General features: G+C 36.4%; 1 protein-coding gene across 21 annotated transcripts in view; it reads left to right on the top strand.

The window, feature by feature from the left end:
• ZBTB20 (zinc finger and BTB domain containing 20) overlaps positions 1–26,263 on the top strand; it is an 820,261-nt gene that overhangs the window by 544,955 nt on the left and 249,043 nt on the right. For 3 of the 21 annotated variants that reach the window (XM_029213646.1, XM_029213651.1, XM_029213653.1), the window contains one exon: positions 20,414–20,513. The exons of the other annotated variants lie outside the window; for them this stretch is intronic. The gene's annotated coding sequence lies outside the window, so the exon portion shown is untranslated. The remainder of the gene's footprint in view (positions 1–20,413; positions 20,514–26,263) is intronic. 21 annotated transcript variants of the gene reach the window in all.

The following is a 26,263-nucleotide window of genomic DNA, read 5'->3' as shown; positions in this document are numbered from 1 at the left end:
GTTGGAACTGAGAAAAGAAATGCCTAATGAACTGCATTTATGCAGTTTCAATACAACAACTGAAGACAAACTTAGGACCTCTAGAGCCTTTAGTTATACTTCAGAAAGGGAAATACATATATTTATTTGCCTCATAATTATGAGTTATTTATAAAACTAAAAGTTCATTTTAACTCCAGATTTTATGTCATAATACAAAAGTCATCATTTTTAATTCAGTCACCATCATTGGTAGGAGAAAGGCTCCTTGAGAGTTTGTATCAAACTAGACAGCGTGGATGAACAAAGTAATGTCACAAGGGCTCCCACCACCAGAAATAATCTGGCAATGTAAAGGCAAGCCTCAAATCCAAAAAAGAAAAAATGGGTGCAAGGATTGAGAGAATAGGAAAAAGGAAAGCATAGGTATACATGGATCTGTAACATGGCCTGCATCAAGGGATTTGGTATTTTTCTTTCTAATTCATTTACAATAGAATATAGTAACATGTAAAACTTCTAATGAAGAAATAAACATGTCTATACTTAGCTCTGTTTTTGTGGTCCTAGAGAGGAAGGAAATTAACAACAAAAACAATATGCCGTATTAACCACAAGATTTTTATACCACCAAAACCTCATCTCAGGATATATTAGAGGACATTTTCAGCACCTTTTACGGATGAATTAGAAAAGGTCTCTCTTCCTGTCAGTAAGACTCATCTGCTGGGCTAACAACTTACCCTCCTCTTGCTCTGAACTCAGAACTTTATGAGTATACATTATATCTGTTCTTTATTGTATACTATTTGTTTAATGTTAGACACTAATCCTTTCTGGGGCAGAACAAGAAACAGGAATGAAATGAGAACATAGGATCAGCCTGCAGAATTTATAGATAAGGAGGAATTTTGTTTTCTTTTGGATCATTTTAGACACACTTTGGAACTGTATTTGAAATTTGATGGGCTGTAATTTAACCATCTCTTTTCATTAATACTAAAACATTCTCTTGCCTAAAAGCAGGAAAGATTTGGATTCTTCTTCCTTAGAAATCCTAGCAACTTCTCCAGCTCTTTCTTCCCTGGTGTGTATTTTGTTTACTGATCACAGAGTGAAATGAGAGAAATAAGAACAGACAAAAGTGATGAGGGAGCATGTCTGATCCCGCCTAAGCAGGGAAGGCACATATATTGACTCTTCTGCCTTGGCTACCCCTGACAAAAAAGAAATAGTTGCCTGACTGTATGGCTGATAATCAACAGAACACTTGATGGGGTTGTTTAAAAGGTCTATCTTTTATACATATACATATATCCATCCTTTTTTAGCTTCTTTTCCCATATAGTCCATTACAGAGTATTGAGTATAGTCCCCTGTACTATACAGTAGTTCCTTATTAGTTATCTATTTTATATATAGTAGTGTGTATGTGTCAATCCCAATCTTCCAATTTATCCCCCTTCCCTTACCCCCTGGTAACCATAAGTTTATTTTCTTCACCTGTAACTCTATTTCTGTTTTGTAGATAAATTCATTGGTAGCCTTTCTTTTAGATTCCACATATAAGCAATACCATGTGATATTTGTCTTTCTGTGTCTGACTTACTTCACTCAGTATGACAATCTCTAGGTCCATCCATGTTGCTGCAAATGGAATTATATATATTTTTTAGAGCTGAGTTATATTCCATTGTATATATGTACCACATCTTCTTTATCCATCCCTTTACTGATGGACATTTACTTTGCTCTACACCTGAAACTAACACAGCATTGTAAATCAACTGTACCCCAATAAAATTTTTTTAATAAAATCAAATCGCAATAGCAACCTAAGAATCAAAAAATAAAATATAAAACATTTTTTCAAAAGTTAAAAACAGGTCTATCTTAACATAGAGTAAAATCTACTGTTGTTATGGAGATGAGCTTTGTCCGTACCTCTGTGATACTTAGCGCTAGACACCACTCAATAGAGACCCACAACCTCCAACCCAAAGGCATCAGAGGTAAATGACCTATCCAGTTCCAGTTCTATGTTATATCCCAGTCACAAGGGTACCTTTATTCAGACCTCTGTCCTCCTCTATTTTGAGCCAATAAATTGCCATTTTATTTTTAGTTTATGAATGATTGAATGATTTCATAATGATTACTACTTCTGCCTTCCTAAAAAGACCATTTGCCAACTTTTAACTCAAAAAGTACCCTAAGCAAGAGGTGTTACTAAAACCAAAGGATTGCTTTATAGTACTCATCTTGAGATCTACTTTGAAAAAGGGTGGGGGGAGGAATATGATACGAAATTTCTGACGTACCTACACCATCATGGGGGCCATTGCTTTTTTCTTCTTTTTTTTTTTAACATCTTTATTGTAGTATAATTGCTTTACAATGGTGTGTTAGTTTCTGCTTTATAACAAAGTGAATCAGTTATACATATACATATGTTCCCATAACTCTTCCTTCTTGCATCCCCCTCCCTTCTACCCTCCCTATCCCAACCCTCTAGGTGGTCACAAAGCACCGAGCTGATCTCCCTGTGCTATGCAGCTGCTTCCCACTAGCTATCTATTTTATGTTTGGTAGTATATATATGTCCATGCCACTCTCTCGCTTTGTCACAGCTTACCCTTCCCCCTCCCCATATCCTCAAATCCATTCTCTAGTAGGTCTGTATCTTTATCCCGTCTTGCCCCTAGATTCTTCGTGACCTTTTTTTTTCTTAGATTCCATATATATATGTATATATATATATATATATATATATATATATATATATATATGTGGTAGCATACAGTATTTGTTTTTCTCATTCTGACTTACTTCACTCTGTATGACAGACTCTAGGTCCATCCACCTCACTACAAATAACTCAATTTCGTTTCTTTTTATGGCTGAGTAATATTCCATTGTATATATGGGCCAAATCTTCTTTATCCATTCATCTTTAGATGGACACTTAGGTTGCTTCCATGTCCTGGCTATTGTAAATAGAGCTGAATGAATATTTTGGTACATGACTCTTTTTGAATTATGGTTTTCTCAGGGTATATGCCCAGTAGTGGGATTGCTGGGTCATATGGTAGTTCTATTTTTAGTTTTTTAAGGAACCTCCCTACTGTTCTCCATAGTGGCTATATCAATTTACATTCCCACCAACAGTGCAAGAGGGCTCCCTTTTCTCCACACCCTTTCCAGCATTTATTGTTTGTAGATTTTTTGATGATGGCCATTCTGACTGGTGGGAGATGATATCTCATTGTAGTTTTGATTTGCATTTCTCTAATGATTAATGATGTTGAGCATTCTTTCATGTGTTTGTTGGCAAACTGTATATCTTCTTTGGAAAAATGTCCATTTAGGTCTTCTGCCCATTTTTGGATTCAGTTGTTTGTTTTTTTGATATTGAGCCGCATGAGCTGCTTGTAAATTTTGGAGATTAATCCTTTGTCAGTTGCTTCATTTGCAAATATTTTCTCCCATTCTGAGGGTTGTCTTTTGGTCTTGTTTATGGTTTTCTTTGCTGTGCAAAAGCTTTGAGGTTTCATTAGGTCCCATTTGTTTATTTTTGTTTTTATTTCCATTTCTTCAGGAGGTGGGTCAAAAAGGATCTTGCTGTGATTTATGTCATAAAGTATTCTGCCTATGTTTTCCTCTAAGAGTTTGATAGTGTCTGGCCTTCCATTTAGGTCTTTAATGCATTTTGTTTATTTTTGTGTATGGTGTTAGGGAGTGTTCTAATTTCATTCTTTTACATGTAGCTGTCCAGTTTCCCCAGCACCACTTATTGAAGAGGCTGTCTTTTCTCCACTGTATATTCTTGCCTCCTTTATCAAAGATAAGGTGACCATATGTGCGTGGGTTTATCTCTGGGCTTTCTGTCCTGTTCCATTGATCTATGTTTCTGTTTTTGTACCAGTACCATAGTGTCTTCATTACTGTAGCTTTGTAGTATAGTCTGAAGTCAGGGAGCCTGATTCCTCCAGCTCCATTTTTCTTTCTCAAGCTTGCTTTGGCTATTCGGGGTCTTCTGCATTTCCACACAAATTGTGAAATTTTTTGTTCTAGTTCTGTAAAAATTGCCACTGGTAGTTTGATACGGATTGCATTGAACCTGTACATAGCTTTGGGTAGTAGAGTCATTTTCACAATGTTGATTCTTCCAATCCAAGAACATGGTATATCTCTCCATCTATTTGTATCATCTTTAATTTCTTTCATCAGTGTCTTATAATTTTCTGCATAAGGGTCTTCTGTCTCCTTAGGTAGGTTTATTCCTAGATATTTTATTCTTTTTGTTGCAGTGGTAAATGGGAGTGTTTTCTTAATTTCACTTTCAGGTTTTTCATCATTAGTGTATAGGAATGCTAGAGATTTCTGTGCATTAATTTTGTATCCTGCTACTTTACCAAATTTATTGATTAGCTCTAGTAGTTTTCTGGTGGCATTTTTAGGATTCTCTATGTATATTATCATGTCATCTGCAAACAGTGACAGCTTTACTTCTTCTCTTCCGATTTGGATCCCTTTTATTTCATTTGCTTCTCTGATGGCTGTGACTAAAACTTCCAAAACTATGTTGAATAATAGTGGTGAGAGTGGGCAACCTTGTCTTGTTCCTGATCTTAGAGGAAATGGTTTCATTTTTTTACCATTAATAACAATGTTGGCTGTGAGTTTGTCATATATGGCCTTTATTATGTTGAGGTAAGTTCCCTCTATGCCTAGTTTCTGAAGTGTTTTTATCATAAATTAGTATAGAACTTTGTCGAAAGCTTTTTCTGCATCTATTGAGATGATCATATGGTTTTTCTCCTTCAATTTGTTAATATGGTGTATCACATTGATTGATTTGCGTATATTGAAGAATCCTTGCATTCCTGGGGTAAACCCCACTTGATCATGGTGTATGATACTTTAAATGTGCTGTTGGATTCTGTTTGCTAGTATTTTGTTGCAGATTTTTGTATCTATGTTCATCAATGATATTGGCCTGTAGTTTTCTTTCCTTGTGACATCTTTGTCTCGTTTTGGTGTCAGGGTGATGGTGGCCTCGTAGAATGAGTTTGGGAGTGTTCCTCCCTCTGCTATATTTTGGAAGAGTTTGAGAAGGATAGGTGTTAGCTCTTCCCTAAATATTTGATAGAATTCGCCTGGGAAGCCATCTGGTCCTGGGCTTTTGTCTGTTGGAAGATTTTTAATATCAATTTCAGTGCTTGTGATTGGTCTGTTCATATTTTCTGTTTCTTCCTGCTTCAGTCTCAGAAGGTTGTGCATTTCTAAGAATTTGTCCATTTCTTCCAGGTTGTCCATTTTATTGGCATAGAGTTGCTTGTAGTAATCTATCATGATCATTTGTATTTCTGCAGTGTCAGTTGTTACTTCTCCTTTTTCATTTCTAATTTTATTGATTTGAGTCTTCTCCCTTTTTTTCGTGATGAGTCTGGCTAATGGTTTATCAATTTTATCTTCTCAAAGAACCAGCTTTTAGTTTTATTGATCTTTGCTATCATTTCCTTCATTTCTTTTTCATTTATTTGTGATCTGATCTTTATGATTTCTTTCCTTCTTCTAACTTTGGGGGTTTTTTGTTCTTCTTTCTCTAATTGGTTTAGGTGTAAGGTTAGGTTGTTTATTTGAGATGCTGCTTGTTTCTTAAGGTAGGATTGTATTGCTATAAACTTCCCTCTTAGAACTGCTTTTGCTGCATCCCATAGGTTTTGGGTTGTCGTGTTTTCATTGTCATTTGTTTCTAGTTATTTTTCGATTTCCCCTTTGATTTCTTCAGTGATCTCTTTGTTACTAAGTAGTGTATTGTTTAGCCTCCATCTGCTTGTATTTCATATCTCGTCTCATAGCATTGTGGTCAGAAAAGATATTTGATACGATTTCAATTTTCTTAAATTTACCAAGGCTTAATTTGTGACCCATGATATGATCTATCCTGGAGAATGTTCCATGAGCACTTGAGAAGAATGTGTATTCTGTTGTTTTTGGATGGAATTTCCTATAAATATCAATTAAGTCCATCTTGTTTAATGTATCATTTAAAGCTTGTGTTTCCTTATTTATTTTCATTTTGGATGATCTGTCCATTGGTGAAAGTGGGGTGTTAAAGTCCCCTACTATGATTGTGTTACTGTTGATTTCCCCTTTTATGGCTGTTAGCATTTGCCTTATGTAATGAGGTGTTCCTATGTTGGGTGCATAAATATTTACAATTGTTATATCTTCTTCTTGGATCAATGCCTTGATCATCATGTAGTGTCCTTCTTTGTCTCTTGTAATAGTCTTTATTTTAAAGTCTACTTTTTCTGATATGAGTATTGCTACTCCAGCTTTCTTTTGATTTCCATTTGCATGGAATATCTTTTTCCATCCCCTCACTTTCAGTCTGTATGTGTCCCTAGGTAGGTCTGAAGTGGGTCTCTTGTAGGCAGCATATATACGGGTCTTGTTTTTGTATCCATTCAGCCAGTCTATGTCTTTTGGTTGGAGCATTTAATCCATTTACATTTAAGGTAGTTATCGATATTCATGTTCCTATTCCCGTTTTCTTAATTGTTTTGGGTTTGTTATTGTAGGTCTTTTCCTTCTCTTGTGTTTCCTGCCTAGAGAAGTTCCTTTAGCATTTGTTGTAAAGCTGCTTTGCTGGTGCTGAATTCTCTTAGCTTTTGCTTGTCTGTAAAGGTTTTAATTTCTCCATCAAATCTGAATGAGATCCTTGCTGGGTAGAGTAATCTTGGTTGTAGGATTTTCTCCTTCATCACTTTAAATATGTCCTGCCACTCCCTTCTGGCTTGCAGAGTTTCTGCTGAAAGATCAGCTATTAACCTTATGGGGATTACCTTGTGTTTTATTTGCTGTTTTTCCCTTGCTGCTTTTAGTATTTTTTCTTTGTATTTAATTTTCGATAGTTTGATTAACATGTGTCTTGGCGTGTTTCTCCTTGCATTCATCCTGTATGGGACTCTCTGTGCTTCCTGGACTTGATTAACTATTTCCTTTCCCATATTAGGGAAGTTTTCAACTATAATCTCTTCAAATATTTTCTCAGTCCCTTTCTTTTTCTCTTCTTCTTCTGGAACCCCTATAATTCGAATGTTGGTGCATTTAATGTTTTCCCAGAGGTCTCTGAGACTGTCCTCAGTTCTTTTCATTCTTTTTTCTTTATTCTGCTCTGCAGTAGTTATTTCCACTATTTTACCTGCCAGGTCACTTATCCGTTCTTCTGACTCAGTTATTCTGCTATTGATCCCTTCTACAGAATTTTTAATTTCATTTATTTTGTTGTTCATCATTGTTCGTTTGCTCTTTAGTTCTTCTAGGTCCTTGTTAAACATTTCTTGTATTTTCTCTATTCTATTTCCAAGATTTGGAATCATCTTTACTATCATTATTCTGAATTCTTTTTCAAGTAGACTGCCTATTTCCTCTTTATTTGTTAGGTCTGGTGGGTTTTTACCTCACTCCTTCATCCATCTGCTGTGTGTTTTTCTGTCTTCTCATTTTGCCTAACTTACTGTGTTTGGGGTCTCCTTTTCACAGGCTGCAGGTTCGTAGTTCCCATTGTTTTTGGTGTCTGTCCCCGGTGGCTAAGGTTGTTTCAGTGGGTTGTGTAGGCTTCCTGGTGGAGGGGACTAGTGCCTGTGTTCTGGTGGATGAGGCTGGATCTTGTCTTTCTGGTGGGCAGGTCCATGTCTGGTGGTGTGTTTTGGGGTGTCTGTGGCCTTATTATGATTTTAGGCAGCCTCTCTGCTAATGGATGGGGTTGTGTTCCTGTCTTGCTAGTTGTTTGGCATAGGGTGTCCAGCACTTTCGCTTGCCGGTGGTCGTTGAGTGAAGCTGGGTCTTGGTGTTGAGATGGAGATCTCTGGGAGATTTTCGCCATTTGGTGTTACATGGAGCTGGGAGGTCTCTTGTGGATCAGTGTCCTGAAGTTGGCTCTCCCACCTCAGATGCACAGGCCTGACTCCTGGCTGTAGCACCAAGAACCTTTCATCCACATGGCTCAGAATAAAAGGGAGAAAAAATAGAAAGAAAGAAAGAAGATAAAATAAAATGAAGTAAAATAAAATTTATTAAAATCAAATATAATTATTAAGAAAAAAATTTTTAAAAGTAAAAACTAAACGGACAGAACCCTAGGACAAACGGTAAAAGCAAAGCTATACAGACAAAATCACACACAGAAGCATACACATACACACTCACAAAAAGAGAAAAAGGGAAAACAATATATATCTTTGCTCCCAAACTCCACCTCCTCAATTTGGGATGATTTGTTGTCTATTCCTGTAATCCACAGACACAGGGTACATCAGGTTGATTGTGGTGATTTAATCCGCTGCTCCTGAGGCTGCTGGGAGAGATTTCCCTTTCTCTTCTTTGTTCGCACAGCTCCCGGGGTTCAGCTTTGGATTTGAACCCACCTCCGTGTGTAGGTCACCTGAGGGCATCTGTTCATCGCTCAGACAGGACGGGGTTGGAGCCGCTGATTCGGGGGCTCTGGCTCACTCAGGCCGGGGGAGAGGGAGGGGCACAGAGTGCGGGGTGAGCCTGCGGTGGCAGAGGCCTGCACGGCGAGCTGCACAGTCTCCCGGGAGGGGAGGTATGGATATTGACCTGTGCTTGCATACAGGCTTCTTGGTGGTGGCAGCAGCAGCCTTAGTGTCTCATGCCCGTCTCTGGGGTCCGCGCTTTTAGCCGCGGCTCGCGCCCGTCTCTGGAGCTCCTTTAAGTGGCGCTCTTAATCCCCTCTCCTCACGCACCGGGAAACAAAGAGGGAAGAAAAAGTCTCTTGCCTCTTCAGCAGCTCCAGACATTTTCCCGGACTCCCTCCCGTCTAGCCATGGCGCACTAGCCCGAGCCGCCAACCCAGGTCCTCTCCCTGGGATCCGACCGAAGCCCAAGCCTCAGCTCCCAGCCCCTGCCCGCCCCAACGGGTGAGCAGACAAGCCTCTCGGGCTGGTGAGTGCTGGTTGACACCGATCCTCTGTGCTGGAATCTCTCCGCTTTGCCCTCTGCACCCCTGTTGCTGCGCTCTCCTCCGGGGCTCCGAAGCTTCCCCCCTCCACCACCCGCAGTCTCCGCCCACAAAGGGGTTTCCTAGTGTGTGGAAACCTTTCTTCCTTCACAGCTCCCTCCCACTGGTGCAGGTCCCGTCCCTATTCTTTTGTCTCTGTATTTTTCTTTTTTCTTTTGCCCTACCCAGGTACGTGGGGAGTTTCTTGCCTTTTGGGAAGTCTGAGGTCTTCTGCCAGCATTCAGTAGGTGTTCTGTAGGAGCTGTTCCACATGTAGATGTATTTCTGATGTATTTGTGAAGAGGAAGGTGATCTCCGCGTCTTACTCTTGCGCCATCTTGAAGCTCCTCCTCCGAGGCCGTTGCTTTTGAAATAACTATATGCTCCTCCATAGTGAAAGTCTTCTTTTATCCAATAATTATAAAGTATATAGTTTTCAGTTTCTACTCATGTAATAGTGGCTTGGAAGCTACCTGCTTAACTAGCAGTCATGGACCCAGAGACCATTTATGTGCCCCAAAATAATGAATGTGGCATTATGTATGTGAGTCGCTTAGAATTGTATGTTGGGAGTGGAACAGATTGGGTATAAGAATAGATTATACTGGGCTTCCCTGGTGGCTCAGTGGTTAAGAATCTGCCTGCCAATACAGGGGACTTGGGTTCGAGCCCTGGTCCAGGAAGATCCCACATGCCGCGGAGCAGCTAAGCCTGTGCACCACAACTACTGAGCCCGCGTGCCTAGAGTCCATGCTCTGCAACAAGAGAAGTCACCGCAATGAGAAGCCAGTGCACTGCAGCAAAGAGTAGGCCCCGCTCACCACAACTAGATAAATCCCGTGTGCAGCAAGGAAGATGCTACGCAGCCAAAAATAAATAAAATAAAATAAATAAATTTATTTTAAAAAACAAAGAATAGATTATGCTGTTTAGAAACTATATGATATAGATTTTTATAGAATAAAATTCTGTAAAACAATATATGGGACAAAATAGAGAATAGATTAGACAAAGTAATAGATTGGACTAAGTAATCTATTTTGGAGAAAATTTCTCTATAATTTTAGTAAATGAACTGCTTATTAACAGCATTATTATATTTATATTCAATGCAATTTGAAAATAAGGTCAGTATAGAAATTCAAATTCTTATATAAATGGTGCTCTGTGACATACAAAACAAACTTATGGTTACCAAAGGGGAAAGGGGGTAGGGGAGGGATAAATTAGGAGTTTGAGATTAGCAGATACAAACTTTTATATATATAATAGATAAACAACAAGATCCTACTGTATAGCACAGGGAACTATATTCAATATGCTGTAATAAACCACCATGGAAAAGAATATGAAAAAGAATATATATATATATATATATATATATATAACTGAATCGCTTTGCTGTATACCAGAAACTAATACAAGATTGTAAATCAGATAAACAACAAGGTCCTACTGTATAGCACAGGGAACAATATTCAATATGCTGTAATAAACCACCATGGAAAAGAATATGAAAAAGAATATATATATATATATATATAACTGAATCACTTTGCTGTATACCAGAAACTAATACAACATTGTAAATCAATTATACTTCAATTTTAAAAATGGTTCTCTGTGGCTGATCACCCAAGAAAGGTACAGTTTTGCTCTAGCTCATCTTTCTGGCTTGCGGGTGATGATACTTTTATATTTACCTTCACTGTCTCTTCTCTGCCAAAATGAAACTCACTATTTGGGAAACTGCACCATTTACAACCATTTTAATACTGCTATCTACAAGTTATAATCATGGAAATCTAACCTATGTGAAACAAAATATCCCAGGAAAGCCCTGGTAAAACTTATTTGGCAATCCTTTGACAATACCAGGACTCTAGGTATTAACCAGCACAATGCCATGATATATAATACCTTGTCTTCTTTCTTGGTCCAATGAGAGCTCTGGTGAACTAAGGCAAAGCTAGAGTTATAATCTAACTCCACATAAATAGCAAAGCTTTCGATTTTGTCTCAAATGACAAAAAACAAATAAGCAAACAAAACCAATTTCTAACCTATTTGGTGCCAAGCACTTCAGAATTCTCAGGAGTCAATATGGAGAAATGGAGAAATGGTATGCCATTCTGGATTCTGGTTTTCGATTACCTTGATTAACTAGACACATGTTTTCCAATATTAACAAACCCAGTGTATTCTAAATTATTGGTGGCAGCATTTCAAAAATCTCAAAATAAAATGCATTTTAATATAAAAATTATATTTTAAGAAGGAGTAGTCAAGGAAAAGTGATGCAAATCACATGAACAAGAGGGCACCAGAGATTCTAAACAGTTAGTTGTAAATCACTGTTTTATATGTTGAGGACAGGGAATGCATGCTTTCAAAGTACAGTGCTTTTATGCACAGTGTCCAAATAGCAGCAATTTGAGACATAGTTATAACCAACCACTTCAGAAAAAGGACAAATTTAAAATGAACACTCCCTAAAACAGAAAATCAACAGAATGTTGTTAAATAGAAGTTAATGTTAATATTCTCAGGAAGGAAAATAAACCTCACAAGTGGCAACTTGTCTCACTACTCTCTCATCGTTTATATCTGAATTCATATAGCCATGTTAGCTTGCACATCTTAATAGCTGCTAAAGTAACACCACGTACCGGAATATGCATATCCCCGTTGCTTCTTTTCTATGAGGTTGTCTTCTTTCTCTATAAGTTTGCCATATGTAAGGGAAGGCTTATAACTTTGTTTCTTTTAATCTTCTTGCAAGTCTTATATTTTCCATTATCCATGATTGTTTTGTAAATGTCACTGATGGACTGAAAATAAGGAATGGCTAGCTTTGTGGGCAAAATAACATCTAGAAGTAGAGCATAGAAAGTAACTCAGGAGTGTGAAATGTAAAACTGAAATTTAAACATAGCTGTAATAGTGGACTGTATAAGAAGCATGAAGAATATAGATATCTCTACCATTTCCTCTGAGCATGGATCAGACACTTAATCATGCTTGTTTGATATTCAGCTGAAATTGGATATGAACATTCTGGAGAGAAAGAGTTATTAAACCCCATCCCAGTAAAATTTAAATTCAAAGACATGGAAACAACCTAAATGTCCATCAATGGATGAATGGATAAAGAAGATGTGGTACACATATACAATGGACTATTACTCAGCCATAAAAAAGAATGAAATAATGCCATTTGCAACAACATGGATGGACCTAGAGACTGTCATATGAATGAAGTCAGACAGAGAAAGACAAATATCATATGATATTGCTTATATGTGGTATCTAAAAAAAATGGTACAAATGAACTTATTTATAGAACAGAAATAGAGTCACAGATGTAGAAAACAAACTTATGGTTACCAAGGGGGAAAGCAGGGGGGAGGGATAAATTGGGAGATTTGGATTCACATATACACACTACTATATATAAAATAGATAATTAATAAGGACCTACTGTATACAAGCACAGGGAACTCAATACTCTGTGATGACCTATATGGGAAAAGAATCTAAGAAAGTGTGGATATATGTATATGTATAACTGATTCACTTTGCTGTACAGCAGAAACTAACACAACATTGTAAAGCAATTATACTTCAATAAAGATGTTAAAAAAACATTATAAATCAACTATACTACAATAAAAATTAATTTTAGAAAATAAAATAAAATTCTGAAAAAAAGTCTTTAAGGAAAAGTCAAACCATTGAATTTTTTCATCCTAACAGAAAAAAAAAAAAAAAAAAAGATTGAGATAGTGAGCTAAGATTGATTTTTAAGCAAGTTATGGGAAGTAAGAAATGAGACTTTCTTTTCTTCACTGAGGCCCCATAGTGATGAAATAGGCTTACACTGCAACAGAAAATCTTTAGGTTTGATAATGAGGTAAGCTCTTGATAGTGAGGCTTCTAAACACTGAAAGGGAAGTTCTGGGTTTGTCTTCTCTGAAGTTCTTTAACCTAAACAGTATGGACTCACATCTTTATGGAATGGTTTAAATGTGTCAGGGTGAAGGGAAGCAATGACTTCTGTAGGTGATTCTCATTTTTCAGGACTTTCTTCTTCTCTGTCTTTTTAAAAACCACTGTTATTCAGAAGCAAACACTACTAAAAGCCACCAGGACTGCTAAATGTGGTTGGCCAAGGTGAAAGCAACAGAAGTGCCACCAATGTTTTAGTGGAGAATTCTCAGGAATCACACTATGTTACCCTTTGTTCCATATGATCACATATATGTAACCGTCACACTATATTACCATCATTGCCTATAATAATTGATTTACTACAAACTTGGAATTGTGGGTACAGCTGCTGAAAAAAATTACTTATGAACAAGGAGATTAGAACATATTTTCAGTGTTCTGTAAAGAGGTAGAGTAGACTTTTAGTGGAAAAGTTAGCACATTTCACTCTGCCTGTTGCTCTCAATATTCAAAGTCAAGCTCATTTCTATTAAACTTAAATCATTCCCCTCCCCTCCTTAGTATTTTTGCTTCATCTCCAAAAATATGAAGCCAACATGTGTTGGTGGAATTTGCTTATAGAAATAAGGGGAGAAGTCCACAGTAAACAAGTAGGAAAAAGTATATCCTCATTTAAAAATATATATACACCAAGCTCTTCCTACTTGCGAAGTACTCTTCTAGGAACTAGAGGTACACAGATAAATGTGTCCATCACTAAAGAGTGCTCACAGACTGTTGGGAGAAGCAGACTTGGAAACAGAGAACTAAGGTGCGAAGAGATGGGTGTTGGAGTAAAGGTAGATGAAAAGTATTGTACAGATTTGCCTGGGACATTTCTGGGTTTTGCCTGTGGTCTTGGTATAATTATTTATAGGGTCCTTTCACCCTCAAAAAGTGTCCCCATTTGGACAGTAAACTGTGTGGTCACCCTATGAATAGCTATAGTTGTCAAGTCTGCCTGAGGTTGTCTAGCAAAACTTCCACAGAGTTGGACAGAAAATCGAAGAGATTAAGAATGCTTTGTCACACGTGTTATCTACATCCAAATGGAAATGAAAAAACTGGGTAGACTTACTGACTTTCATTCTTCCCAGGGTTGTCAGAGGGGTAGAATGGGAATTTAACTTACGTGTGGTGAGGGAAGAGGGACAAGGCAAGACAATCTAAACCCCTTGTTGGTATATGAAATGCATAAGAATTGTCACCAAATGAGCCATTAAACTATTAATTCCCTGAAGCTCTCAGGATTGAAAAGTGTGGTAAAAAAGAACGAGAAGCCATGATGGGGAATTTTAGAAAGACATGTTAAGGTTTAATATAAGGAAGAACATTTTGTACAAACAGAAGTGTCCTAGAGCAGGACTGGGTTGTCTGTGAGGTTGAAAGCAACATTCCCCTTGCGGTGTGCAGCAGAGGCTGAATGACTGCAATGAGCAAACTCAGACACCAGATCAAGACTCAGACCACGGGGTTTTAGGGTCCTTTACACACTGCCCTGTGATTTTATGATTCTGCATGATGCATGGTGTCTTTTTGAGTAACTTTTAAGTAAGAATCTTGTGCTTGGGGAAACCCCTAGAAGTAAATTTTTTTTTTTTTAAATTAGAAATATCATGAAACAAAAAGTTTGTGTAAGCTAAAACCTCTTGGGATCCACCCTGAGCACACACTAAAAAGAGACCCAGGAATCTCACTGAGCTCATTTTTTGCTACTCATGCAAGGAAAGCAGCCATTAGACATGTAATATTCAGAAGACATGCCTCACTCAGGCCTCCACCTCTTGGACACCTATCATTTTAAGATAGAACAGCTGCAAAGTCTTACTTACCAGTTTGATTTGCATAGCTCTGAGTTGCATAGGAAGAACCTGTGGCAAAGCTATCATTAAAGAGAAACAAAGCAGAAGACTGAACAAAGGATACATTCTGTGCAAAGTTTGAAGTTTAGACTGTTTCAGTAATCCTTGTCATGGTAAGAAAGATGTCTGCCCCTTCCCCCATCTAAAAACAATAGCAGACAAGTGACAAAAGAAGGCTCCCTGGAGGTAACATAGGAGCAAAGAGTAGGGTGAACTAAAGGCTATACACATGAAGAGAGAGAAAGGAGTCGGCATGGACACAGGGAGAGACAGCCAAACACCCTGCATTCACGGCACAAAGATACATGATTAGGTTAGAATCCCTTTCACCTCTTCCCCAGTGTGTTAAAGCCAGAATAGGTCAGGCCGAGGCAAAAGGAACGACATCTTGATGAAGCTCAGCTTTCCCAGAGGCCTAAGAAGGATGGCAACACAGCTAGAGCCAGAATATTTTCACCAGGCCTTTTGTATCAAATTCTCAAATATCTACATTTTCAGATTAAAATGTTTCCCAGTAAGCTAGAGAGAAAAGTCTTCTGAAGGCAGTGGAAGTGACTTCAGTTCTTCAGTGGTTAAGAGTATCAGGGCTTTGGATTAAGGGAAAATAGTTTCAAACCTTTGCTACTTACAGATTTATGGTAAAGTATTTAAATTTCTATAAGTTTTAGTCTCCACAGGTGAAAAATAATTGATAATATGCACACCATAGAGCTGTTATAAAGATTATGTTAGACACGTAAATTGTGTAATGCATGCAGTACCTGGCAAATGATGACTAACAATAAACTTTTTATTCAGCAGGGACAAATATACATTTCTGTAACATTCTCTAGTCACCATACCAAGCTCTGCCTCATTTTACATCATCACTTTCTGGCTGGTTCTTAACATTCCAGCCTCTGTTCCAGCTTTGACTTGCTTCCCTAGATATTGTGAGCATCTGTCTCCCTGCTTCAAAACTTCATGCTTCCATGTTCTTTAAGAGGTATACCTCTTTAAGAGGTATACCTAGAATCATTTATAAATCCGGTACCAACAATGGACAAAAATTTTAAATCATAAAAAGAATACATGACTTTTAGGAAATATTGTTCGTGAGTTCTGAAGGCATTCTTCATGTTTTATAACATTGACCCTGAGACCATTCATGTCAGGTAAACAAGGAACAGGTATTATTATTTTGTACCCTCCTCCCAGGAGGTTAAAATGACTCACGAAAATTCACTCAGCAATCTCAGGTGAAGAATCCCATGAGACAGTCTTGAATTCTTGATACAAAATCTGCCATTTACTATGCAAAAGTCAGCCTAGGAAGGATGATCCCAAGTGTTAATTTTAGATTATGATATTACCTTTTACCACACACCTAAAATGTTTTCTGCATGGGCCTTTAATTACCCACAGAACACAGGGAGAAGGCCATGTAAATCCCCTTCTCAACAGTTAAAGCAGTCCTTGTCACCAAAACTATCATATGTTAGATCACATCAGTGTCTGTGACATAGGCCTTGGCTTCTCAGGATCTACTCATTAGAAGTGAGTTTATGTGCCTTAAAACATATGGCCTTGATATATGATCCCAGAGCAAAAGAGCAAGGTATTTCAAGCTGGCCACAATTTTATTGACTCTTACAGACTTACTTTGTAGTCATTCCAATAAACTAGATGAGAAATTTCTGATGCTCCAAGCTATCCAGTCCCCAGGACTCCATTTCATGATTCAGTCCGACTAAACAACACAAGAGTGCTTTTGTGTGACACTGTGACCACAGGGATAAATAATTGCCTAGTAATTCTCTTTGAGGCAGAAAATTCTAAACATGGAGAAACCATTTCCCCTTAATGGGAGCCAGAAATCCTGTAAGTGCTTGAAATGGCATTCACAAGTCTGAATGGTAAACAGATAAAAACAGGAGCGCACCAGTTGCACAAATGACTTGCTTGTCACAAACTTGTCATTGCAGTAATCTAACATTTCTTTCACAGAGCCCAGTGGAAAGTATGGAACAAACAGGCCCTGCTGACGTTTTGGCTCTGCTAAGCCTTCCTCTGAGCTAAAGCATCTGCAGCATCTTCCTGTTCTAGACCCTTTATCTGTTGAAGTTAGTTGATACTGTACATGTCAAAGAAATGTTTGACTATCGCATTAACAAATTGATGACAAGCAAGTTATTCCTGCAACTGAAATGCTTCTGCTTTTAGCAGGCTGCCATTTTGACCTTCATCTTATTATACAGAAGAACCCAAACAGAGCAGAGCATTGGGGACATAGCATATTGTTGCCCCAGGCTTGGGCCCACCTGTCTAGGGCTTAGGTGCAGCGGTATAGTGAACACACCAGGCAGTTTCATCAAGTTTATGGGTGAGATTTTTCCAGTAAAACATAAATAGTATAAGCACATTGGACTGTCCCAAGGATTCCTGTTGCTAGGAAAAATGAGCCACATAGAAATTCATCTCCTCCCGCACCCTCTTCACCCCAAACACACACATGTGCGTACACAGGTCTGTATATACTTTATAAAATGTTAATACAGAAGCCCCCCCTTATTCACGGTTTCACCTTCGCTGGTTTCAGTTACCCACAGTCAACTGCAACGTGAAAATAGTAAATGGAAAATTTCAGAAATAAACAGTTCATTCGTTTTAAATTGTGCACCGTTCTGAGTAGCATGATGAACTCTCACACCATTCCACCTGGGATGTGAATCATCCCTTTGTCCAGTGTATCCTACTGCATAGTCACTTAGTAGGAGTCAGTTAGTCACTTAGTAGGAGGCTCAGTTATCAGCTCCACTGAGTCGGCATTGCTTGTGTTCAAGTCACCCTATTTTACTTAGTAATGGCCCCAGAGCACAAGAGCAGTGATGCTGGCAAATCAGATATGCCAAAGAGAAGCTATAATGTGTTTCCTTTAATTGAAAAGGTGAAAGTTCTCAACTTATGAAAAAAAATCGTATGCTGAGGTTGCTAAGATCTCTGGTAAGAACAAATCTTCCATCCATGAAATTGTGAAGAAGGAAAAAGAAATTCATGCTAGTTTTGCTGTCGCACATCAAACTGCAATAGCTATGGCCACAGTGCATGATAAGTGCTCAGTTAAGATGGAAAAGTCATTAAATTTGTACAAAAAGATTTTGAGACAGGGAGACCACATTCACATAACTTTTATTACAGTGTATTGTTATATTTGTTCTATTTTATTATTAGTTGTTGTTAATCTCTTACTGTGTCTGGCTTATCATAGGTATGTATGTATAGCAAAAAATATAGTGTATATGGGGTTTGGCACTATCCGTAGTTTCAGGCATCCACTGGGGTTCTTGGAATCTCTCCCCCTCAGATAAGGGCGGAATACTGTACCTGGAAGAGTTAATGAAAATTATGTACCAGTTTTACACAGTTTTTGCCAGTTCTTGGATTTCCTCCCATCCATAGCCTTTCCTCACCTCCTCCTCATTCAGCATGACATCTGGAGCAATCTAAACCTAATCAGAGCCACGCCCTTATCCCCTAGAAAATGAGGTACGTCCATCAGCCTCCTCACAGAAACCTGGGACAGCCCTTTCTCAGAAACCACCAGTTCATCTCCAACCTCAGCAGCCAGTAGGGAGTGCTCATACACTGTGCAACTTCAGACTCTCGCCTTCCTGTTTGAGGAGCCCTCCGCTCCCAGGGGGACCCACCCTTGGTGTTTCCTGAGTGTGCGTCTGGTGGGTCCCAGGCTTATCAGCATATACACCAGAGCTGGAGCCTGTAACAGGAGCCTTGCCTATTGCCTCCAAGCATTCTGCCTCTGCTGGTGTCTTAGGCGGATCAGCACTTGGAACAATGGAGATTTCGCCCCCAAAGACTTTGGCCTTTTCATAAAGCTGAGCTTCTCTTATTCACCAAGGTGTCAGGTGCCCTGAATTCTTTTCAGACCCTTGGTTAAGGGTGCATTGATAGTGTCTTATCTGGTTTAAATATTGACAGAAAAACTTGCATTCTCAGACTTATTTTCTTTCTGGCGCCCCAGGTGCTTTCATTTTTAAAAGTCTTGTGTAAAAATGATGATCATTTTTCAGCCATGAGAACTGAAATTTCTTGCCAAAGTAGTGATGGGGCTTAACTTTCTTCTAGATTTGGCAAATGTATCACAGTACTGTCTCCCAGATGAAATGTTTTACTCCCATCCCAAGTATCTCAGGCTGTAATCTATACCGCAGCTTTGTTACCTCAGAAGACAGGTGGGAAAGGTGTGTGACGAGGGTCCTGGTTTGCACAGTTAAGGATATTGCCCCTGGAAAAGGAAGTGAAGGGAGTTTGAGGTGGCAGTGATATCTTCTGTCAAAGAAAGCATGTAAATGAACCATTTGAATTTTAAATGGAATTTTAGTGACTTTTTTCTTCCTTCTTAAAGTTTCTAATATAATTTCTATAATGATTTTCTGTTTTCTTTCTTAATAGAATGTAAATGGCAAAGAAATGATATGCTATTTTTGATTCAGGAAAAAATAAAAGTCTTTTTTATGGGAATTCTCTTTTTAAATACACGTTAGGGAATAGATAATGGCAACAAAAAACAATGTTCTCTCTTCCTATTCAGAGGGATAGATGATTAGTGTATGTGCTTTTAATATATATTTACTTATTTGATTGTCTATTTTAAGAAAGGAAGGAAGTAAAGAAAAACTCTCATGCTGGAGTAATTTCATTAGATTCATAGAATGGTGGGGCTGGAAAGGAGCTCGATGAGAGGGCTTTGTCTTTGTGTCACACTCCCACTTTACAGATGTGGACACTGAGACCCAAACATCTCAGTTATAACAGGAACAAAGGTACACAACAAAATTGTGGCAGAGCTAGGCCTAAATCGAGGTCTAACTTTCAATTCAGGCAATATTCTCTCAGAAATTACATTATTTTTTTAAAACTTTCTTTTAAACAAAGAGTAATTTACATCGATGTGCTTAAATCTAATAGGACATTTGCTTTTGGAAAAACCAGGTCTACGAATTGGCTAAGCCAATTCAGGGACATACATTTGAACAGTATGGAGACATTTCTTTCCAAGCTGTATTTTATCTGAGTCGTATAAGGAACTATTATAATTTCAATTATTTCTTTTCTCCTACAAGATTTCAAAGAAACACCTCTCCATTCCTATTTTGGCATCTGAAAACATGTATTTTTAAATGGGTCTATAATTATTCCTTTAATAAATATTCAAGTAGGTCATATTCTAACATTTTTGGAGATAAAAAATCTTTTATCAGATTAAAAGAAATCTGTTTTTTATTCCCACTTTTAGCCACGTTTGAGTTGGTCTTCGTAATCATCAGTTTCAACAAAACATTAAGTTAAAACATCAATGTTTTTGTTTGTTTTGGTTCTTTCAGCTTAACACAAAGGAAAAAATTACAAAATGCATTTACCTTTTTGCAGCTATGATAATTATATACTCTATTTTTCACTTATGCAAAATTTATTTTTGAGGGTTTTCTTTTTGTTTCATTTCTCTATTTTCGCATTTTCCAAACATCTGTACCATGGCTGGTGGCGAGAGTAGCAGTGGCTGGCACTTTTCCTCCACGTTTTGAGCGAAAGAGAATTGGCTGGAATAAAACCTTGCTTTCCATATGGTTGACTTGAAATACTACATTGAAAAGGTATCGTCTCTTTTTCTTTTCTGAAACCAGAGGTGAAGCCCAGAAACAAATAGCAATATTGATGCCAAACCACCTGTTGATTCACATCAAAAAAATCCTTGGCAATGCATCCCGTACTTCATCAGTTGAAAAACCTAAATGGATGAATGATCTTTGTGCATTAGTAGCATCGTATCAACAATACATACTGCTGGTCATTCACTTAAGAAAGCCTAGATTCTACACATAGTCAAGAAATGAATTGAAAGTTTTGCTTTTGATCGCTTTGTTAGTATGTTTGGCTGTGAAGTGTTTATTGATTCCTGGAATAGTTGGACCTAGTGTCAGGGACAGTGAAGAGGAGAAGATGACACTAGTGCTTTCTTTTACCTTGATTAATTCTAGTTAGGAAAAGCAGTAGTCTTTGTCTTATCAATTTTTTAATGTAAAATATTTCAAGCATATAAAAGTATAAAGAATAATGTGAACATACAAGAATCCAGCACCCAAGTTAAGCAAACCTCAATCAATGTGGAAAATTTTTTTCCCAACCTGTTTTTTATCATATGTTATTCTAAGTTATATATGGTGAAGTACACAGATTAAGTGTATAGCTTGATGAGCTTTTATGTAAGTATACATCCATGCGACAATATTCAATCCAAGATATACAAAACATTCACAACACCTAGGAAGAATCCCTCATGCCCCCTTATAGGCGATATCCTCCAAAACTTTAACAAAACGTTAAAAACAAGCAAAACTCTTCTGATCTCTGTCATCATGAATTAGCTTTATATAAGCCATGTATTATGACTTACATAAAATGCGTTCTACTGTATGTATCACTAAAATCTGAGTCTCTAATTGTTAGACATTATTTCCAGTATTTCCCAATCACCACCAAAATTGCAGTTAACATTTTTGTACGTGTTTGTACACAGAGGAGGAAATGCTAAACTGTAAGAAATAATGCATTTTGAAATTTTTATTATATATTTTTTATTTTTTTAAATTTAACTTAACTAACTTTACTAAGAACTATAAAATTTCTCTCTTTAAAATGATAGTACCAATTTACATTCTCATTAGCAATCTATGAGATCTCCACATGCTTCACAACATTTTGGAATGGCCAAAGTTTTTACATTTTTGTCAGACTGAGGGGGATTGAATAATATATTGTTTAAAATGTTTTACACTTTTTTACACTGGGGTTTCCTCATGTGTGTTGCCTATTTGTATATTCACCCATGTTTTTATTGGGGTATTTGTTTTGCTATTGTTGTTTTGGACAGCTTTTGGTTTTGGTTTTGGTGGTGGTTGTAATATTCTGGATTCTCATCCTTTGGGCCATATAGATTGCAAATGTCCTTTCCCAATTTTCAGTTTCTCTTTTAACTGTGTCTGTAGTAGCATTTATTTTTAAGAGTTTCTAATTTTAATGCAGTTAAATTTATTGATATTTTCCTTTATGGTTTGTGCTCTTATATCATTTTAAAAAATCCTTCCATAGGACAAGATCCTTAAGAAACCTTCCTATATTTTCTTCTAACAGTTTTAAAGTTTTGCCTTTTACATTTAGATCTCTAATCTTCTTGGCATTTATTTTTGTATATGGTATCTTACATGCATCATATTTTATTCTTTTTCCATGTGGATAACCCAATTATCCCAGCACCATTTAACAAATTAGTCATCCTTACCCCCTAATTTGTAATGCCATCTTTCGCCTACATCAAATCTGTTTATTAGGATCTTTATCCAGTGGACTGTTTCTCTATTCTTGTGCTAACACAGAAGTACCTTAATTACCATAGCTTTATAATATTCTTGTTATTTGGTAAGGTAAATCTCTCTACATTGTTCTTTAAAGTTCTCTTGGCTCTTCTTGGCCTTTTGCTATTCAATATGAATTTTAGGGTTAGTCAGTCAAGTTTGGCAAAAGCCCTGCTGAATTTTGTTTGTATTTACATTAACTTTAGAGAATAATCTGGAGGAGAATGGATATTCTTATAACCCTGTGTCTTTCTGACATTAAGACTATATTCCTCTACTTAATCAGCTCTTCCTTCAAGTTCTTTAATAATGTTTTATAATTTTCACCATAAAAGTCTCGCTTGAACCTGTTTTGTTAGAGTTCCTCTCATGTAACTTAGTTTTCATGATATTATGTATAGAATCTGTTTTCCACTGTATTGTTTATTGGTTATTATTGGTGTATACTCAGCAACTTTGCTGAACTCTCTTATTAGTTCCACTGGCTAAACTGAAATTCTCTTAGGTTTTCTACATAGACATGTATATCATCAGTAAATAATTCCAACTTGTCTCTTAACTTTCAATTCTTAAATGTTCAATTTCTTTTTCCTGTCATATTGCATTACTGAGACCTCTGTATAGCATGGAGTAGAAGCAGTGATATTCGGAATGCTCTGTTTCTTTCTTTAATGGAAATGCTTTGGAAATGTGGTATTTGCTTAGGATTTTGATAAATCAAAATTATTGTAAGAAATTTTCCATCATCTATTTAAAGTTTGCTAAACATTTTTAATCAAGAATACTAGTTGAAGTTTGTATAATGCATTTTCTGCATCAATAATATGATTAAAATTTCCCATTAATATGTTAATATTTTATGTGATATTAATACATTTCTTGATAGTAAACACTTCTTACATTCCTGCAAAAAACTTTACTTGGTCCTGTTGTGTTTTTTAAATCCACTCTTGACTTGAATTTGCTGATAGTTTAATAGTATGTTTGCATGGGGAGATTAGTCTTTAATTTTCTTAAAACTGTTGTTACAGAGTTTTGGTGTGATGGTAATACTAACCTCACAAAATAAGTTGAGCAACATTTCTTTCTTATTTTTTTTTTCTATTTCTGAAATAGTTTTTATATTATACAGATTACCTATTCTGAGGACTTGGTTAAATTTGCCTCTAAAATCATCTGGACCTGTTATTTTCGGTTAGTAGGGAGTAGGTAGTGTAGGGTAGACTTTTGATTATCATCAGTTCCTTTTCTTCCATGGCTATTGGTTTATTCAAGGGTTATATTTCTTCTTAAGTCAATTTTAAGAAGTTGTTTTTGGAAAATATACAATTAACAGTTAATCTACACTTTTAACTTTATTTGCACAAAGCTCTTCATAAAGTCTTATGATTTTTAATTTTATCTTTAATTATGTCCCCTTCTTATTCCTAATATTATTTATGTTAGCCTCTTCTCTTCTCTTATAGCTGTCAGACATTTTTCTGTTGCATTAACTCTTTTCAAAAGTTGGCTTTTGATTTTGCTTATCTATTTTATTGTGTCTTTGTATTCTATATCATTACTTTCTGCTTTTGTCAACATTATTTTTTTCACTCTACTTTATTATTTAGATAATTTTTTCTAGATTCCTGAGTTGAATTATTACTCATTTAATTTTAATACTTCTTATTGTTTTTCAAAATAAATTGGTCTCTAAATTCTCATTCAAGTTTCTCATTAGCTGCATAGCATGTGTTGATGTGTAGTTTTGTTCAATTTTAAATATTTTGTAATATCTCTTTTGATTTATTTTTAACCCTTAAGTTATTTAGAAGTGTATGTTTCTATAGACTTCCCTGGTGGTCCAGTGATTAAGACTCTGTTCTTCCACTGCAGGGGGTGTGGATTCGAGATCCCTGTTCGGGGAACTAAGATCCTGCATGCCACTCAGTGCGGCCAAAAATAAAAAAAGTGTACATTTCTGTTTTCTAAACATATATTTCCTCTATTTTTTTTACTGATTCTGAATTTAATTGCACTATAATAAGATGTGTTTCATATAACTTTGATTGAAAAAAATGTTTTAAAAATTCTTTTTAGTATATGGATTTTACTGCTGGGCTTGAAGTCCATAGGTGGCTTATCTTTTTCTTTAGTGCTCATACTAAAATTTTTATATGTATACATAACTACATATTTTTCTAATAAAAAATAAAATCCACTTCTTAGTATTTCTGGCTTTGTCCTTAATGTAAAAAGAAAAATGTGTCTAGCATGTTTTATCTACTTCTTAAGTATCATTCTCATTATTGTAATTGTTGAATAGAGTTTTAGTTTTACTTATTTGTTTTAAACATGTCCAAAAATAATTATCATTTATTTTTATAATCAACACTTTATTGTATTTACTCAGAGTTTTAGTTAATACTATGCACACCATTATTTGTGGATTCTATAGCTTCCTTTCTGGATTTACTTTCCTTCTTGTTGAATTACATCTCTCTGTAATTCTCTAGGGAGGGCCCTGGGTAGTACACTCTTTATGTATACCTAAAAATGTCTTTATTTTATCTTTTACCTTAAATAACAATTTAATTGGGTGTTTTTGCTCAGCATTTGAAGATACTACTCAATCATATCTTAGACTATTGTTCTGTCAACTATCATTACTTAAGAAAAGTCTGCTATCGATCTATTTTTCATCTCTTTTTAAGTACTCTGCCTTTTCCCTCTGGTAACTTATTAGAGTTTTTCTGTATCCTTAATATCTTATAGTTTCTCTGAAATGTGTTTAGATGTGAATTTATTTTAAATTATCAGTCATGAACTAAGGATATATTTTCTAATCTCAAGACTCTAATTCTGGAAAATTCTCAGCTATTTCTTTTCTTTTATTGTATATTTGTCATTACCTTCATTTTATCCTTCTGGGATTTTTATAGCTACATTTTGGTGTTTCCCAGTCAATTTGCCATATCTCAACCGCTTTTTCATTTTCTAAAAGCATATTTTACTGTCTGTGATTTTTTTTTCTGAGTGAATTCCTTAATATCACTTTCCAACTCACTTAATCTTCTCCTTGAAACTGCCCAATCTTAAATTATCCCATCTATTGCATTTTTATGACAGTGAACATTTTTTTTCATTTTTAAGATTTCTGATTGATTTTTATTCATCTATTCTTATCTTGTCTATTTTTATTTAATAATTTCTTGTTCTTTTTACACGTATGATTCTTTTAGTTATCTCTGAACATTGCAAATCTACTCATTTTGAGGTCATTGTCAGACAGTTCTATAAAATCAAATTTATCTGGAGTGAATGTTCCAATTATTAATTTTGTGGTTGTTTTGCATTCCTATACACTAACAATGAAAGATCAGAAAGAGAAATTAAGGAAATAATCCCATTTACCATCGCATCAAAAAGAATAAAATACCTAGGAATAAACCTACCTTGCTATGTTTTAGAATTTTGTTTTGCAGGTTGATGTGGGTCATAAGGCTGTTTTGTCTTGCCTGTTGGTAAGCTCCCTCTCTCTCTCTCTTTTAATTTTTTCATACCTCCCTGACTAATGGTTTTCCAGTTGCCCCTATCTGCATTCCTGGCTTAATAGTCCTAATCCAAATCTTACAAAGGTGTCCTTTCAGCTTACCTTTAGGAATATTTGATCTCAAGGCTGAGGCTGTATCTTCATCCTTCCACCTTTCAGTGCCTTCAGCTCTATATAAGCTATTGCCCCAGGCAGCAGTTGGTCATACTTTGTGTAGACTCTTGTTGAAGTAGTAAGACAGACTTAGATCCACCATTTCATATAGAAACTTTTTGGCCCCATTACTTCAAAGACCTAGACTCCCAGCCACCTCTATGTGCTTATGGATCCAGATTTCAGTAGGCTTATGGCTTCAGCCCTCCTCACTGCTTTTTTCTTTGCAGAAAGGATTACTTTCTTTTAAGTCTCACTCTGCCTCTTTAGTTTTATTCATTTTATATTGTATCAGTTTTTTCAGTTA

Source organism: Monodon monoceros, unplaced genomic scaffold (genome assembly GCF_005190385.1).
Source record: "Monodon monoceros isolate NGI ecotype Baffin Bay Population unplaced genomic scaffold, NGI_Narwhal_1 Super_Scaffold_11, whole genome shotgun sequence".
NCBI lineage: Eukaryota > Metazoa > Chordata > Mammalia > Artiodactyla > Monodontidae > Monodon > Monodon monoceros.
The sequence above is the reverse complement of the archived record's forward strand: the minus strand, read 5'-3'. Positions and strand labels throughout refer to the sequence as shown.